A 14385-nucleotide genomic window follows, 5' to 3' on the forward strand; every position below is an offset into this window, starting at 1 on the left:
AAATGGTACATATCAGGAATGTACCCACCACCCAAGTAGACTTATGCAAAAGCAATACAGGTACTCGCACACATGCTACCTGTGCTCAATTCATTACAGAAACAAGCAGATGCACTATTGGTAGGAATAAAGGGATGTAGCCTCCTTTTCCCCTCTTGGACTGATTGGCCTCCCTCTTCAGGAGGGTGAAAAATAGTACATGCTAAGAATTATCCTTTATTGGGCAGTGGTATTGGCACTGCGCTACCTGTGCCCCATTTCATGCTGAAAACTATCCCTCCGGGAAGGAATACCATGCACAAGTGAATATGACTTCACAAGTACATATGCTAATCGAAGCAGCATCCTGTAGTTGACAGAAGAAGGTGCTATAAAAAAATTGGTAGTGCGGCGAGTCGGTGCAACTCGTATGTGAACTCTTTTAGTGTATGTTCAAAGAATCTGCATCTTTTAGCTAATAATTTCCATTGACAACTGATATATTCAATCTACAGTATTCATGTCATGAATTTATCCAGCCATGCAGTATATTTTTAAAATCGGAAATGTGGTCCTTCAAATATATGATTTTCTTGATTAAGCAATCTGATTGACCGAGAGCATATTGGGTTCTGGAAACAAAATCTTGTCATAGACTTCCAAGTCCCCATTTTGATACTGGGATCAGCTCTCTAGGCCATATAGAAAACCAATTTCAGAGATGCACCCAAGTTCCAAACCTCGAGAGGCCCAGTGGGCAGTTCTTTCTTTAAGATGTCAATGCTTTAATATGTACAAAACCACATTTTACCAAAAGGTTGGGTCATGACTCATAGTAGTACTAAAGGGTTTCTGCTGGATTTTTGTAAACATATGCTAACACCTTGGGCCATTCACCATCATGATGTCCCTTCTGAAGAATGATTTAAGGATATATGATTAATGGGTTTATAATGAAGTCATTTTTTTTTCATACAAATCCGTTAATAACACAAGTAATTACTCTCTTCTTAGTCCCTCAATCTCAACAGCTCTATTAGTTATGATGCCAAACAACTTCTAAATAAACCAGTTAATCAATTGGTCCTCCAAGTCCCATGAATCTAAGCTACCTTGCAGTTGAAAATTAAAGTAAGGAAGGTGATTGAGACATAACTAAAAATTAAAAATCCAGACCACATGTATAGTGAGCCTACTTTGTCTTACGAGGAAAATACAGTGAACCAGGAAAATACAGGACACAAATGTTGGTATATGTGTCATTTATGAGTTAGTATGAAAAAATTATGAAAACTTTTTATTACTAAATCAATGTGACAATCCCTTGTAATTTTTAGTTTGTTCCAACACGAAGTACTTACCTCGAACTACTTTCTTAGGAGTATCTGGGATCTCCTCCCATCCGACCAGAGTTTTGTGTAGTTTACCCTAAACCCATTTTCTATGAGGGGTAACCTCAGACGGAGTGATATGCGCCCTAAGGCTAACCCTGGGTCAGAGAGCATGCTTGCTCAGGTCTCGACCTCCAGTAAGTTCTCTGGTCGCGTCGCGATATCATCTCGCCGCTCTCCTTATCCCAGTGTGACTTGTGTGTCCCCGACCCTTTTGTGTCCCACGTGGTCCCTTTGTGCTTTCTCTGTGCGCGCTTGTGTCTCATAGTGCTTCTCCTTCATCATGGAGCATCCTCACCGTTGTCCTGGGCCTATGGCCGGCAAATCGTGTGGAGCGTTCCTCTCGAAACCCAAAGTTGACCCGCACTTCTTGTGTTCATCGTGCAGGGGCAGCGTGTGTTCCCCTTCCGACATGTGTCCGGAGTGCGAGTCGTGGAACGAGGTGCAGTGGGTGCGGTATAGCATCAAAAAGAAGAAGACGACGAAGAAGTCACCTAAGAAGACCAACGTCCCTTCCTCCCTTGCTTCGACGGGCGCATTGTCGGTCCGAGCTTCTCTCCCAACCTCCCCTACCCAGAGTAGGGGACGAGGTAAGTCCGTTGCGGGGAAGAGGCCCGCGGCCCTTCCCCAAGAGTCTGATCTTCATGACAGTGGGGTTGTGGCGTCTTTACAGGCGAGTGAGGGGCGGGAGTGTTTTCGGGAGATGGTGGCCTGGTGCCTGCACGTCACGTTTCCTCTGATGACCCCATGTGGGGTAATAATGTTGCTAATTTCTCCCCAGCCTCTTTGGCGTGCATTTCAGGTGGTTCAACAGCCGAGGGCGACGTCGAGAAAGAGCTTTCCCCGCCGTCGGACCCCACTGCGTGGATTCCCCCTAAGACGCCCTTCAGGTCTCCGATGAGGATGGAGGATGACTTCGGGACCTGGTATCCCACGGGAGAGCCTCCTCGCTCCCCCCCAGCGCTGTCGGCCGTCTTCCCAGAGGTTTTTCTGCAGGCGTCGTCGTCCACGGAGCGTCGCAGGAATCCTCCTACATCACCGCGGGAGGCGAGGCCTTCGAAGAGGGCCTATAAGTCGTCGGTCTCCTCAGTGGAGGATCCTTCCTGCTCTTCGGAGGATGAGGCGCTGAGGAAGCTCAGGAGGCGAAAGGGGAAGTCCCGCAGGAAGATGTCGCGCCACGAGAGTCTGCGCCCAAGATCCCCCAAGAGCAACGAATGGGTGATGGTTCACCGAGACAGGCTTCTGGAGCTAGCTGCGGCGCCGGGCCCCTCAAGTTGGCGTCCGAGGACGAGCTCCCCGGATCGATACTCCTCCAGCAGCAGCGGCACCCGACGGAGGGATTCATCATGGCAGGTTCCAGTTGACTGGCATAAGACCGCGAAGGTTCCGACTCCATCTGCCCAGCGGAGAGAGTCGCCCCTTCGGTCTGGCAGCAGAGTCCTGACCTCCAAGGGCCACCTAGCTCAGCACGAACGCAGCCCTCAGGCTACCTCAACGAGCAGGCCCGCATATTCGAGGACCTCCAGGAGAGATGTTACACCCAGGATGGAGGCCCCCGTTCCGACGGAGGTGCCTGTCCTTCGTCGGGAACCCCCGCGGGAGCGTCAGTCCAGGACTCCCCCACGTGCGAGGTCCTCCGTTGGGGTACCCCCGTCACTTGTACCAGCACCCCCGTCGGAGGAACTCGACGATCATGGAGAGGGGTCAGCAGCGGAGGTATCGGCCTATCGGAGGGTGATAGGCCTCATCAAAAGTCACCACAGGCTGGACGTACCGGAACCCTCCTCCGAAGATGCTTGCCGTTCCAGCCTCAATAGAATAGTGGACGCCCCAGTCCAGCAGCGCCCCTCCTTGGCCCTCCCTTTGGCGAGGGACGTTTATTTGGGAAAGGCTCACGTGGACAGGATCGTGGCCAACCATGCAGAGGCGCCCAAGAGCCAGAGCGCCTCCAAGCTGCTCCAGGGCCTGAAGTCCCAGAGCAGGTTCTACCTCCCAGAGGGACAGCGAGTGGGCGCCTGTGCACTGGAACCAGCACTCACCGTGTTAGGGCAAGGAGCCTCAGAAGAAAGGGCGTCCACGGCTCCAATCTGCTTCTCTCCTTCGGAGGCGGTCACGATGGAGGAGATGTCGAAGGACCTTGTCAACGTCTCCTCCTTGTTAGACTGGTGGGCCGCCACCCTGGTGGGTGTTCAGTCGTCCTACGACCTGTCAGTTCCGGAGACCCAGGCCTTGCTCAAGGAACTCATCAGCTTGGGAGGCAAGGCCCTGAAATTCTTGTCATACCAGTCGTTAGCCATGTCCGCCAACTGGGTCCTACGAAGGAGGGACACTGTTTTGAGCAAGATAACTAGGAGGCTGCTGGACAGAGAGGCCAGATCTCTGAGGAACCTGACCCTGTGGGACGACTCAATCTTTCCCCCGAAGGCAGCGGAGGAAGCGATGGAGAGAATTCGAAGAATGAAGGAGCCGTTCGAGACCAGGCCCCACCCGGTCAGGAGGCCGACGTTTAGAAGATCCTCCGTCGACACGCCTCGCCCTCCTCGGCCCGCTCCTAACCACCCTAGGAGAGACAACTCAGCGACATGGTCCCAGTCCTCTCAGCCCTCCCGTAGGGGATCAGCCCCGAACCAAACCGCCTATAGACCATCCTTCTCCGTGTCCAGAAGAGGTCGTTCAGGCCGCTCATCGAGGAGGAGATAGGGAGGGAGGCCCCCTACTCCTGCTGGAGCCTCTGGTGGGGGATGCCTCAAACTTTTTTGGCAAGCATGGGAAAAACACGGAGCAGACCCGTGGACAGTGACAGTTCTGAAAGGAGGGGACAGATTGCCCTTCCTAGTGGACCCTCCTCCTCTGATACCAGATCAGCAGGCGGAGTGGCTAGCCCCCAAGGATCTCTTGAAACGGACAGCTCTGCAGGGAGAGGTCTCAGCGATGTTGGCGAAAGGGGCAATGGAACCTGTTCGGGACCCAGGTCCGGGATTCTACAGCAGGCTGTTCCTGGTGGAGAAAGCGACAGGAGGATGGAGACTGGTCATAGACCTCTCAGCCCTCAACAAGTTCGTCTGCAAGACCGACTTTAAAATGGACACTCCAAAATCAGTCTTGGCGTCCTTGAGAGAAGGGGACTTCATGATGTCAGTAGATCTCAAGGATGCCTACTTCCAGATCCCAGTTCATCCCTCCAGCAGGAAGTACCTACGGGTGAAATGGGAGAACCAGACGTTGCAGTTCAAGACCCTCTGCTTCGGGTTGTCCACTGCCCCCCAAGTCTTCACAACGGTCTCAGTCTGGGCACACGAACAGGACATCCGCCTGATTCGTTACCTGGACGACTGGTTGCTACTTTCAGCCTCAGAGGAAGTACTGAAGGAGCAAGGCGCGATGTTACTGCAGTCCTGCAATGTTCTGGGGATCACCATCAACCTAAAGAAGTCCCAACTGATACCCTCCACCAGGATGACCTACCTCGGGATGGTTCTGGACTCCCGGTTAGTGAAAGCCTTCCCCTCCGCGGACAGGCTGGACAACTTAGACCAGGTCCTCCGCCCCTTCCTGACGGACCAACCCAGGAGGGCAAAGGAATGGCAGAGACTATTAGGCCACCTTGTGTCTCTGGGGAAACTGGTCCCCCAGGGCAGGATAAAGCTCAGGGAGGTCCAATGGAACCTGAAGGAGAACTGGATCCAAACGGATTCCCCCCACAGAGTGGTCCCGGTGTTTCCGAACACGAAACGGGTCCTGGAATGGTGGAGCTGCAGGACGAACACCCTCAAAGGGATGAACTTTGCGGCCGACCCTCCGGAGATGCTCCTGTTCACGGACGCGTCGAAGGAGGGGTGGGGTGCTCATCTCTTAGGGAAATCAGCAAGAGGGAACTGGACAGCCCTAGAGAAGGCCCAGCACATAAACGTTCTAGAGTTGAGGGCAGGACAAAGAGCGTGCCTGGAGTTTGTACACCTACTCCGGGGAAACACCGTAGCGTTGATGTGCGACGCCACGGTAGTAGCTTACATAAAGAAGCAGGGAGGCCTAAGGTCGAAGGAGCTGTGCGTCCTCACATTACAACTTCTGGAATGGGCCAAAGTGGAGCAGATAAGAATATCAGCGAGGTTCATCCCAGGGAAAAGGAACGTCCTCGCCGATGGCCTCAGCAGGATGGGGTAAGTGGTAGGATCCGAATGGTCTCTACACCCGCAAGTAGCCAGGTCCGTCATTCAGAAATGGGGTTCGCCGGTGATGGACCTCTTCGCAACAAGGCTGAACACGCAGCTCCCCATGTTCTGTTCTCCTGTTCCAGACCCAAAAGCGGCGTTCGAGGACGCCTTCCAACATCCGTGGGACAATCTCGACGTGTACGCTTTTCCCCCCTTCGGGATGCTCAGGCAGGTCCTCAACAGGGTGAGAAGGACGAGCAACCTACAGATGACTTTGGTAGTGCCCTGGTGGCCGGAGAGAGAGTGGTTCGTGGACCTAAGGGAACTAACACAACAGCAGCCCTGGCCCCTTCCGGACAGGCCAGATCTTCTCCGGCAACCACACTTCCAAAGGTTCCACGAGACTCCTCGGTCCCTCCGCCTTCACGCGTGGAGGTTATCGAGCGTCTCCTGAGGAGGGAAGGCTATTCGTCGAGTACAGCAACGAGGATGTCGGGCTACCTGAGACGGTCATTGACAGCTGTATACCAGGCTAAGTGGGCCACCTTTACCAAATGGTGCGCCACTAGGAACATCAGGCCCCTGAAGGCCTCCATCCCGCAAGTAGCGGACTACCTAGTTTACCTCAGGGACGTGGTCAACATGTCCATTCCAGCCATCAAGGGAGTCCGCACGGCTTTGGGCCAAGTTTTTCTCCTGAAGGGCATAGACCTGGGTAACTCCAGACATATCTCAATGCTCATTAAGAGCTTTGAGCAATCATGCCCCCCGCAAGCTGTGAAGGTGCCACAATGGGACGTGGCAAGGGTCCTGAAAATGTTATCCGAGCCTCCGTTCGAGCCCCTGAAAGACATCGTGGACAAGGATCTCACTCTCAAGACAGTTTTCTTGCTGGCGTTAGCTTCAGCTAAACGGGTAGGCGAGATTCATAGTCTGTTCTACGAAGTTGCTCACTCGAAAGGTTGGCGAGAAGTCACGTTCAAGTTCGTCCCTTCCTTCGTAGCTAAGACCCAGAACCCTGCCGTATGGGACCCCAGGTTTGAGGGTTTCTCTATTCCGGCAATCCCCCGGTCGGACGACGTGAAGGATTTGCGCCTATGCCCCGTCAGGGCAGTGAGGAAATACAGTACTTGGAAAGAACAGCAAGACTCCGGCCCGGGATCAAGAGTCTTTTTGTTTCCACTGGCCTCGTGAAGAAGCCAGTCTCGAAGAATACCATCTCCTTCTGGTTGTGGCAGGTCATCATCAGGGCCTACAGTGAGGCGGGAATCCCCCTGCCGAGGAAACCCAGGCCCCATGACATTCGGGGCCTGAGTACTACGTTGGCCTTCGAGAAAAATATGGCAGTGGGCCAGATCCTAAGGGCAGGCACCTGGGCCAACTAGTCTACCTTCACGGCTCACTATTTGAAGGACTATTCAAGAAGATCCCTGGACGGGTTCTCGATAGGTACCGTCGTTTCCGCGCTCCAAACGGTTTAAAGGCATAGCCTCGGTGATAACCGCGGGTAACAAGCACAAGAGACACAGGTTCGTTCCTTAAACCCCCTTGTACTTCCTTCCCCCTTTTTCCGATTCAAGTGGGCTCTGTGAGGGCCCTGAGCCAGAGACGAGTACCTCAACAAGAGGAAGACATGTCCCGTAGGATTTCTTGCACAGGAAGATGGGTTTTTGTGTAGTTTCCTCTCAATCGTTTTCTATGGGGTCAACACGACCTAGCCACTTTCTAGGTCTCTGGATATTCCTCAGCACGGTCTCAAGATCTTTTTAGGGCCACGCCCACCTCCTAAAGTATAAGTCTCCTAAGAAAGTAGTTCGAGGTAAGTACTTCGTGTTGGAACAAATCACAAATTTTAGGTAATTTGTATTTTTCCTAACAGTATTTACCTCGAACTACTTTCGTGTAATGGCCCACCCTGCCTTCCCCGAGTGTCCCCTGGTTTTCTTAGAGACCTTAGCAACCAGAACTTACTGGAGGTCGAGACCTGAGCAAGCATGCTCTCTGACCCGGGGTTAGCCTCAGGGCGCGTATCACTCCGCCTGAGGTTACCCCTCATATAAAACGGGTTTAGGGTAAACTACACAAAACTCAGGTCAGATGGGAGGAGATCCCAGATACTCCTAAGAAAGTAGTTCGAGGTAAGTACTGTTAGGAAAAATACAAATTACCTAAAATTTGTGATATTATTTAATGTTTTCCCCACACAAATGCAGACCTTGATATTTGACAGCTAAGAAATTAACCTATAATGAACCATTAGTAGTAGTCACAGAGTTATATATAAGAAAGCAAGGTTCGGATATCAGGGATAGGTAGTTGATACAGTAGATTATTAAATCTTTCAATTTATTATCAAAACTTTTATTCATAATCAGGAGTGATCAATTGCATACCAATTTAATTTAATTTTTGTGTTAATGGAGATAGTTTTTTATTTTATTAATTTATTCCCTCACACTTGCAGTTCTGCGCATTTCCTCAGGATCTTTACCCTCTGAGCAACTTAGACTGAGAACTGTATTGCTTTGTAGTGATTGTAGAGTAATTACTTCCTTTGGTATTGGATTTCAGATGAAATTTGCAGTTTTTTAGGTTATGATTAGAGATTTAGTATCTCTACTTCATGAATCTTTCCCCATAAACATTGATTAATTAATTACTATTCATGTTTATCAAGAAAGTTTCCCAATTAGAAATCAACTGAGTTGGCATAGATTTCTTTGTTTGAACTCTTAGGTCCAGTTGCTTAGCACAACACCTAATGAGCTCTAGTTCATGATACATTTCATCCCCTCTTCCTTGTACTGTATATAGACAGAAAATTTTTGTCTAGGCTGCAGTCAATGCAAGGTATACCATCAGTGTGACAGCCTCTTCATGATTGTTGTCCTCTGGACCTGTAAATATTGGTACCTACCTCCAGCTGATGCCATAATCAGTTTTGATGAATCCATATTGTGCTTTAAAATGGCTTTAGTAAGATACAAAGTGAAATATTCTTTGGTTTTCTGATGTGAAAGAAGTTCTGATGTAAAAGAAGGCATTTCATGGGAATGTGTGTGATATTGAAGTCACAGGTAATTTTGTAGCAGATTGAATTCTTTCCATGTCTCCTTTCTCTGGTTTTCTGCTTCAGGGAGTCTTTGTATGTGTCAAACACAACAATACTAAATCAGATTCTAAGGAAAAGGGAATGACCTTGTTACTGGAGTATTTACCTGTCTATCAATGGTTCAACTGTTGCAGATTTTCTTGTCATCTTATTTACAATTACCATTCCTTCCACAATGACAATCTTCATGTATGGTGATAAATGTTCTACATTTGATTCCTGTGTCAGAGTTATCCAGCAATGTTTGGAGTCATAACTAAGTTTTGATTTGTCAATGCATACGAGCTGTGATCCATCAGGGGCATAGAATGCTCCAGTAGTAAGTGTGAACTCGTAAGTGTCAATGGCATATTTGTGATCAATATCTGTTTAACCGAATAAGCACACAGTATTTGGTCTTTGGTTTCTTAGAGATAAACATTGTAGTTATGGATCTTAATGGATTGTTCCTTACATCAAGACTTGAGTATCGTGATATCTCCTTTTTCATCAGATCCATAGACTGAGATCACCATTTATTTACTCCATATTATGTTTGCCTCGAGGATCTGTCTGACATATTTTGAGGAATGTACACCTGGATGATGAAGTGTTTGCCACTTTCATCAGCAAAGGGATTTCCGTGAGCTAGAATGGCAGCGTTCATCTTTTCAACAGCTTCAAACTCCTTATGGATGCTACTTGCACTCACCACACATTTATTTTCTTAGGTTTATACTGTACTTGTCTCTTGCTTTTATACACAAACATGACATTGTGTATTATATCCACCATATCAAAGTGTACAATTCTGGTGGATCATCATCTTTGAACTGCTCGTTGAAATACAAGTATAATCGTTTGTTTTATCTGTATCAAGGAATACGGCAATACTACTAAGAATGTTTTGCTACTTTGTCCAGCATCTTGTTCTTGCTCATTTCACTTTCCTTGTCGAGCATGGAGGTGTAGATTATTTCCTCTTTGAAGGCTTCGTTGGGTGATTTCACATCAGGCAATCTTGAGAGAAATTTGTCTTTTAACCACCTTCTAGTGAGTTTAGGTATGTGCCCCTCATCGTCTTCCTTTCTACTTAATATAGAAATGTACATGGCCTTCAATTTATCCATGGGATGGTAAGCCAGGTTTTTAGTTTAAAAGTCCATGAAGTTAATCAGCTCACTCAAACAAGGTATTTTGTACTGGCAGTTCTGGCTGTACTTGACTCTGTCAGACTGCTTCATTCCAGAGAAAAATTTAAGGCATTTTTCTTCCAGCATGATTCGGTACATCAATTGCATGCGCATCCGATGGTGTAATAGCGTTGTTCATTTTTGTCATCTGTACTGAATTCTGGGATAACTCCACAGCATTCCCTATTGCTTTTCCTGTATTACCTGTTCTAGTGCAATTAGATATTCATTGCCTGTTGACCAAAGAAACAGTGGTTTTCAAGAGGCTTTGTAGCTGATCTTGTAAAGGGAGTTGTCGACCTGGTGAATTAGAATCCGCATCTTCACTCTGCAAATGTTTGTTTCTTGCCACATTTTTTCACAGTATACCTACCAATGAACTGGCATGATGCTTTTGATCTCTGGCTCTTTTGATGTCTCTCTGATGTGTTGCTTTTGCATAACTTCAATGGCATTTTGCATTATTTTCGAGCAGTTTGACTTTCACATAATTACCGTAATGTTTCTGAATGCTGCTGTATTTCCCATCTTGTAGACTGGCACTCTTCCGCACTGCATTTAGAAGCCTACCGTACAACTCAAAACGGGCATTCAAAATGAGATTTCCTTTTAATTTTATCATCTTGGCAGAATATACTGTACACTTTGTCCAGTCTGTATCATTATCCATGTTAATGGTCTCTCCATTCATTCTGCACAGCAATTCCCTAAAATGAAAATAAAAGGTCAACTTAGTCCGAGATATCACAGTTTACGTGCAGTTGTTCAAGACAGCAGCCATAAACTAACAAAAAAAAAATTTATTTTTTTACCATTAACCCTTTTACCCCCAAAGGACGTACTGGTACGTTTCACAAAACTCATCCCTTTACCCCCATGGACGTACCGGTACGTCCTTGCAAAAAAATGCTATTTAAAATTTTTTTTTGCATATTTTTGATGATTTTCTGAGAAAATTCAGGCATTTTCCAAGAGAATGAGACCAACCTGACCTCTCTATGACAAAAATTAAGGCTGTTAGAGCAATTTTAAAAATATATACAGTGGAACCTCTACACACGAACGTATCTACATCCGAATTTTCCAACATCCGAAGTAAAATTCGAGCAAATTTTTGACTCTACACCCGAATTTTATTTCGACACGAAGTAGCAATTTTCGTCGTACCGGTTGTATCCGAATTTTTCGACACGCGAAGTACAATTCGAACACGTTCCAACTCTACACCCGAATGTTTTTTTCGACACCCGAAGTAAACAATACTCGTACGCGTAGTCGGTGCTCATAGCGCCTGAAGTGTTTTTTATTTCCGCCGATAGAAGGCAGCACATCGACCTCGGAGGGACACTCAATTAGCGCGGCTTGGGTCAGTCCTCTGTTCTCGTCGGCTTCTTGCGGTTGTGCTCTTTGCGTTCTGATATTAACTGTGAATTAATCGTGATTTTTTACGTGCATCCATTAACGATAATTTACGTAAATCATGGGTCCAAAAAGGCTTAGTTTTGCCAGTGGTAGTGGTAGTGGTGAGAAAAGGAAGAAGGAAATGCTTTCTATAGAAATTAAGCAGGAAATTATTGAAAAACATGAGCGTGGCATCCGCGTGAGTGAACTTGCTAAACAGTATGGCCGTAATATGTCGACGATCTCGACAATCCTTAAACAGAAGGAAGCTATTAAAGCAGTGAAACCTTCTAAGGGGATCACTATAATTTCCAAACGCCGTACCCCTATCATAGAAGAGATGGAACGACTTCTACTAGTGTGGATTAAGGATAGAGAGATCGTTGGCGACACCATCACCGAAACCGTTATCTGCGAGAAGGCGCACGCCATCTTTACGGACTTGAAGGAGGAGAGCTCTGGGGGTGATGTTGGGGAGAGTTCAACCGAGCCTTCCTCAGATGATTTCAAGGCATCTCGTGGCTGGTTCGAGAAATTTAAGAAACCGTCCGGGATTCATTCAGTTGTTCGCCACGGAGAGGCTGCTAGTGCGGACACAAAGGCTGCAACTGACTTTGTTAAGAAATTCGAAAATATCGTAAAGGAAGAAGGCTACGTAGAGCAGCAGGTGTTCAATTGTGATGAAACCGGGCTGTTTTGGAAGAAGAAGCCGAGTCGAACCTACATCACTGCTGAAGAGAAGAAATTGCCTGGGCATAAGCCAATGAAGGATCGGTTGACTCTTGCTCTATGTGCCAATGCTAGCGGGGACTTTAAAGTCAAGCCCTTGCTTGTTTACCATTCGGAGAACCCTAGGGCCTTTAAAGCACACAACGTCGATAAGGATCAGCTTCATGTTTTCTGGCGATCCAACTCGAAGGCCTGGGTCACTAGGCAATTCTTTGTGCAATGGGTAAACCAAGTTTTCGGTTCTTCTGTGAAGAAGTATCTTCATGAGCAGAAATTGCCTTTAAAGTGCCTGCTATGCCTTGACAATGCACCCGCTCACCTCCCCGGACTTGAAGATGATATCTTCGATGAATTCAAGTTCATAAAGGTGCTGTATCTTCCACCAAATACCACCTCTATCCTCCAGCCCATGGACCAGCAAGTCATCTCTAATTTTAAGAAGCTGTACACCAAGCACTTATTCAAGCAGTGCTTTAATGTCACGCAAAGCACCAACTTAACTTTGCGTGAATTTTGGAGGGGCCACTTCAATATCGTGCACTGCTTAAAGATCATTGATCAGGCTTGGGTGGGATTAACTCGACGGACCCTCAATTCTGCATGGAAGAAGCTGTGGCCTGATGCAGTTTCTCCCCGAGATTTCGAGGGTTTTGACCCCGAACCTGATCCCGTGGTCGGTGCAGCGGAAGCCGTAGAGGAAATAGTCTCCCTTGGCAAGTCCATGGGTCTGGAGGTCAACGCAGATGACGTTACGGAACTCATCGCCGAACATCACGACGAACTGACGACGGATGAGCTCAAGGAACTCCATGCTATGTCGGAGCACATGAGTGATGACGAGGAAGAGAGCGAGGAGGTAGAACATGTGTTAGGTTCAGCGCAAATAAAAGAGGTGTTAGGAAAATATCAAGACGTGGTCGACTTCATCGACAAATACCATCCAAAGAAATTGCAGGTTTGTCGTGTAGTTTCTCAATTCGATGATGTTTGCCTAACGCACTTTCGAAACATTCTGAAAAGCCGTACGAAGCAATTATCTGTCGATGCTTTCTTTAAAAAAACTGCGAAGCGAACTCACGATGAAGAGGATGTAAGTGAACCGAAGAAAACGGCAAAGAGTGAAGAGGAAGAAAGTGAAACACAGAAAACGGAAAAGAGTGAAGCAAAAGAAATTCAGTCAATTTTAAATGTAAGTGATAGTGATTAAAATTACGTAATCATCAAAAAGAAAAAAAGAAAATGTAAAAAAAAATATAAAATATAAAAATAAAAAAAAAAATAAGCTAAGTTATGTTAAAGTTCACTTAGTGTAAGTTAGAATAAGTTACGGTAGTGTTACGTTTATCGTAGTTAACCTCTCTACCTCCTCGCCGTCCGTCCGTCTCCTCTCTCCTCTCTGCGTAGCGAAGACGAACAACACCTGCGCTGGAGTTTCTAAGGTAAAGTGACGCTAAAAACCCGTTTCTTATTTATCAGTTTTTGCTAATTCTTCTTATTTACATGTCTATTCTTCTTATTTACATGTCTATTATCTAATTTAGTGTTCATTATTCTCATGGGAAAGTTATGTGTAGTAGTTTATTAAGAAGTTATCATAGGTTTTTGGGCTCAACCAGGGATTAATCCTATTTCAATGTATTCTTATGGGAAAATTCGTTTCTACATCCGAAGTTGGTTCTGGAACGGATTAAATTCGTATGTAGAGGTTCCACTGTACTGCAAAATGTGCTTGAAAAAAAATAGCCCCTGGGGGTTAAGGGTTGGAAATTTCCAAATACCCTGGGGGTGAAAGGGTTAAATACTAACAATTTTTTTTACAATTTGTATTTTTCCTAGCTATACAAACCAGTAATTTAATGGGGTTACTAATAATCATGTTTTCTGGGACAGTCCAATCAAAATTTGGTTGACTGCACCATGCTTTGTGCTGGGTAAATGCAACGCATGCGCAAGGAATAAGCAGGAGATTGCTCACAGCGTCTCCTCACAACACTCACCTGGTCAAAGAATTGTGGGGCAGTTGAGGCAGGACCTTTAGTAAATGACACAGGTTTGTATAGCTAGGAAAAATAAAATTATATAAAACTTTTAGTTATATTCTACACTGATACAAACTTCCGAGTCATTTAATGGGGAATCTTCCTTAGGTTGAAGGAAGTCTCCGGGAAGTTAAGAGGTAAACCCTTCCTCACTGCAAGATTTAATTACTATAGGTAATAGCGAGAGATCACTTGTGAATTATAAAGGATAATCTAGCCGGCTCGAAAAGAGGCAAGGCCAAACTTCCTATTCGAGAGGTCCAAACTTTCTCTGATCCAGTTACTAGTAACAACAACAAGTGATCAAAGAGAACTACCAGGGAACATCATTGCCTGGTTGCAACAAGGCAAGGCTAATTCAGCTTCTCAAAGGGTAATTTTCGCCAGGGGTGAAGTATTATGAACATC

General features: G+C 46.6%; 1 protein-coding gene and 1 long non-coding RNA gene across 13 annotated transcripts in view; one reads left to right on the forward strand and one right to left on the reverse strand.

Annotated features, from left to right (window-relative positions):
- The window catches only part of CRMP (Collapsin Response Mediator Protein), a 404589-nt gene that overhangs the window by 375164 nt on the left and 15040 nt on the right, over window positions 1-14385 (forward strand). The gene's annotated exons all lie outside the window — the stretch shown is intronic.
- The window catches only part of LOC137625840 (uncharacterized), a 53943-nt gene continuing 47248 nt past the window's right edge, over window positions 7691-14385 (reverse strand). The window contains exon 3 of the long non-coding RNA XR_011040920.1: window positions 7691-10515. This is a non-coding gene — a long non-coding RNA (uncharacterized lncRNA). The remainder of the gene's footprint in view (window positions 10516-14385) is intronic.

The sequence above is a fragment of the Palaemon carinicauda genome, chromosome 33 (assembly GCF_036898095.1).
Source record: "Palaemon carinicauda isolate YSFRI2023 chromosome 33, ASM3689809v2, whole genome shotgun sequence".
Lineage (NCBI taxonomy): Eukaryota > Metazoa > Arthropoda > Malacostraca > Decapoda > Palaemonidae > Palaemon > Palaemon carinicauda.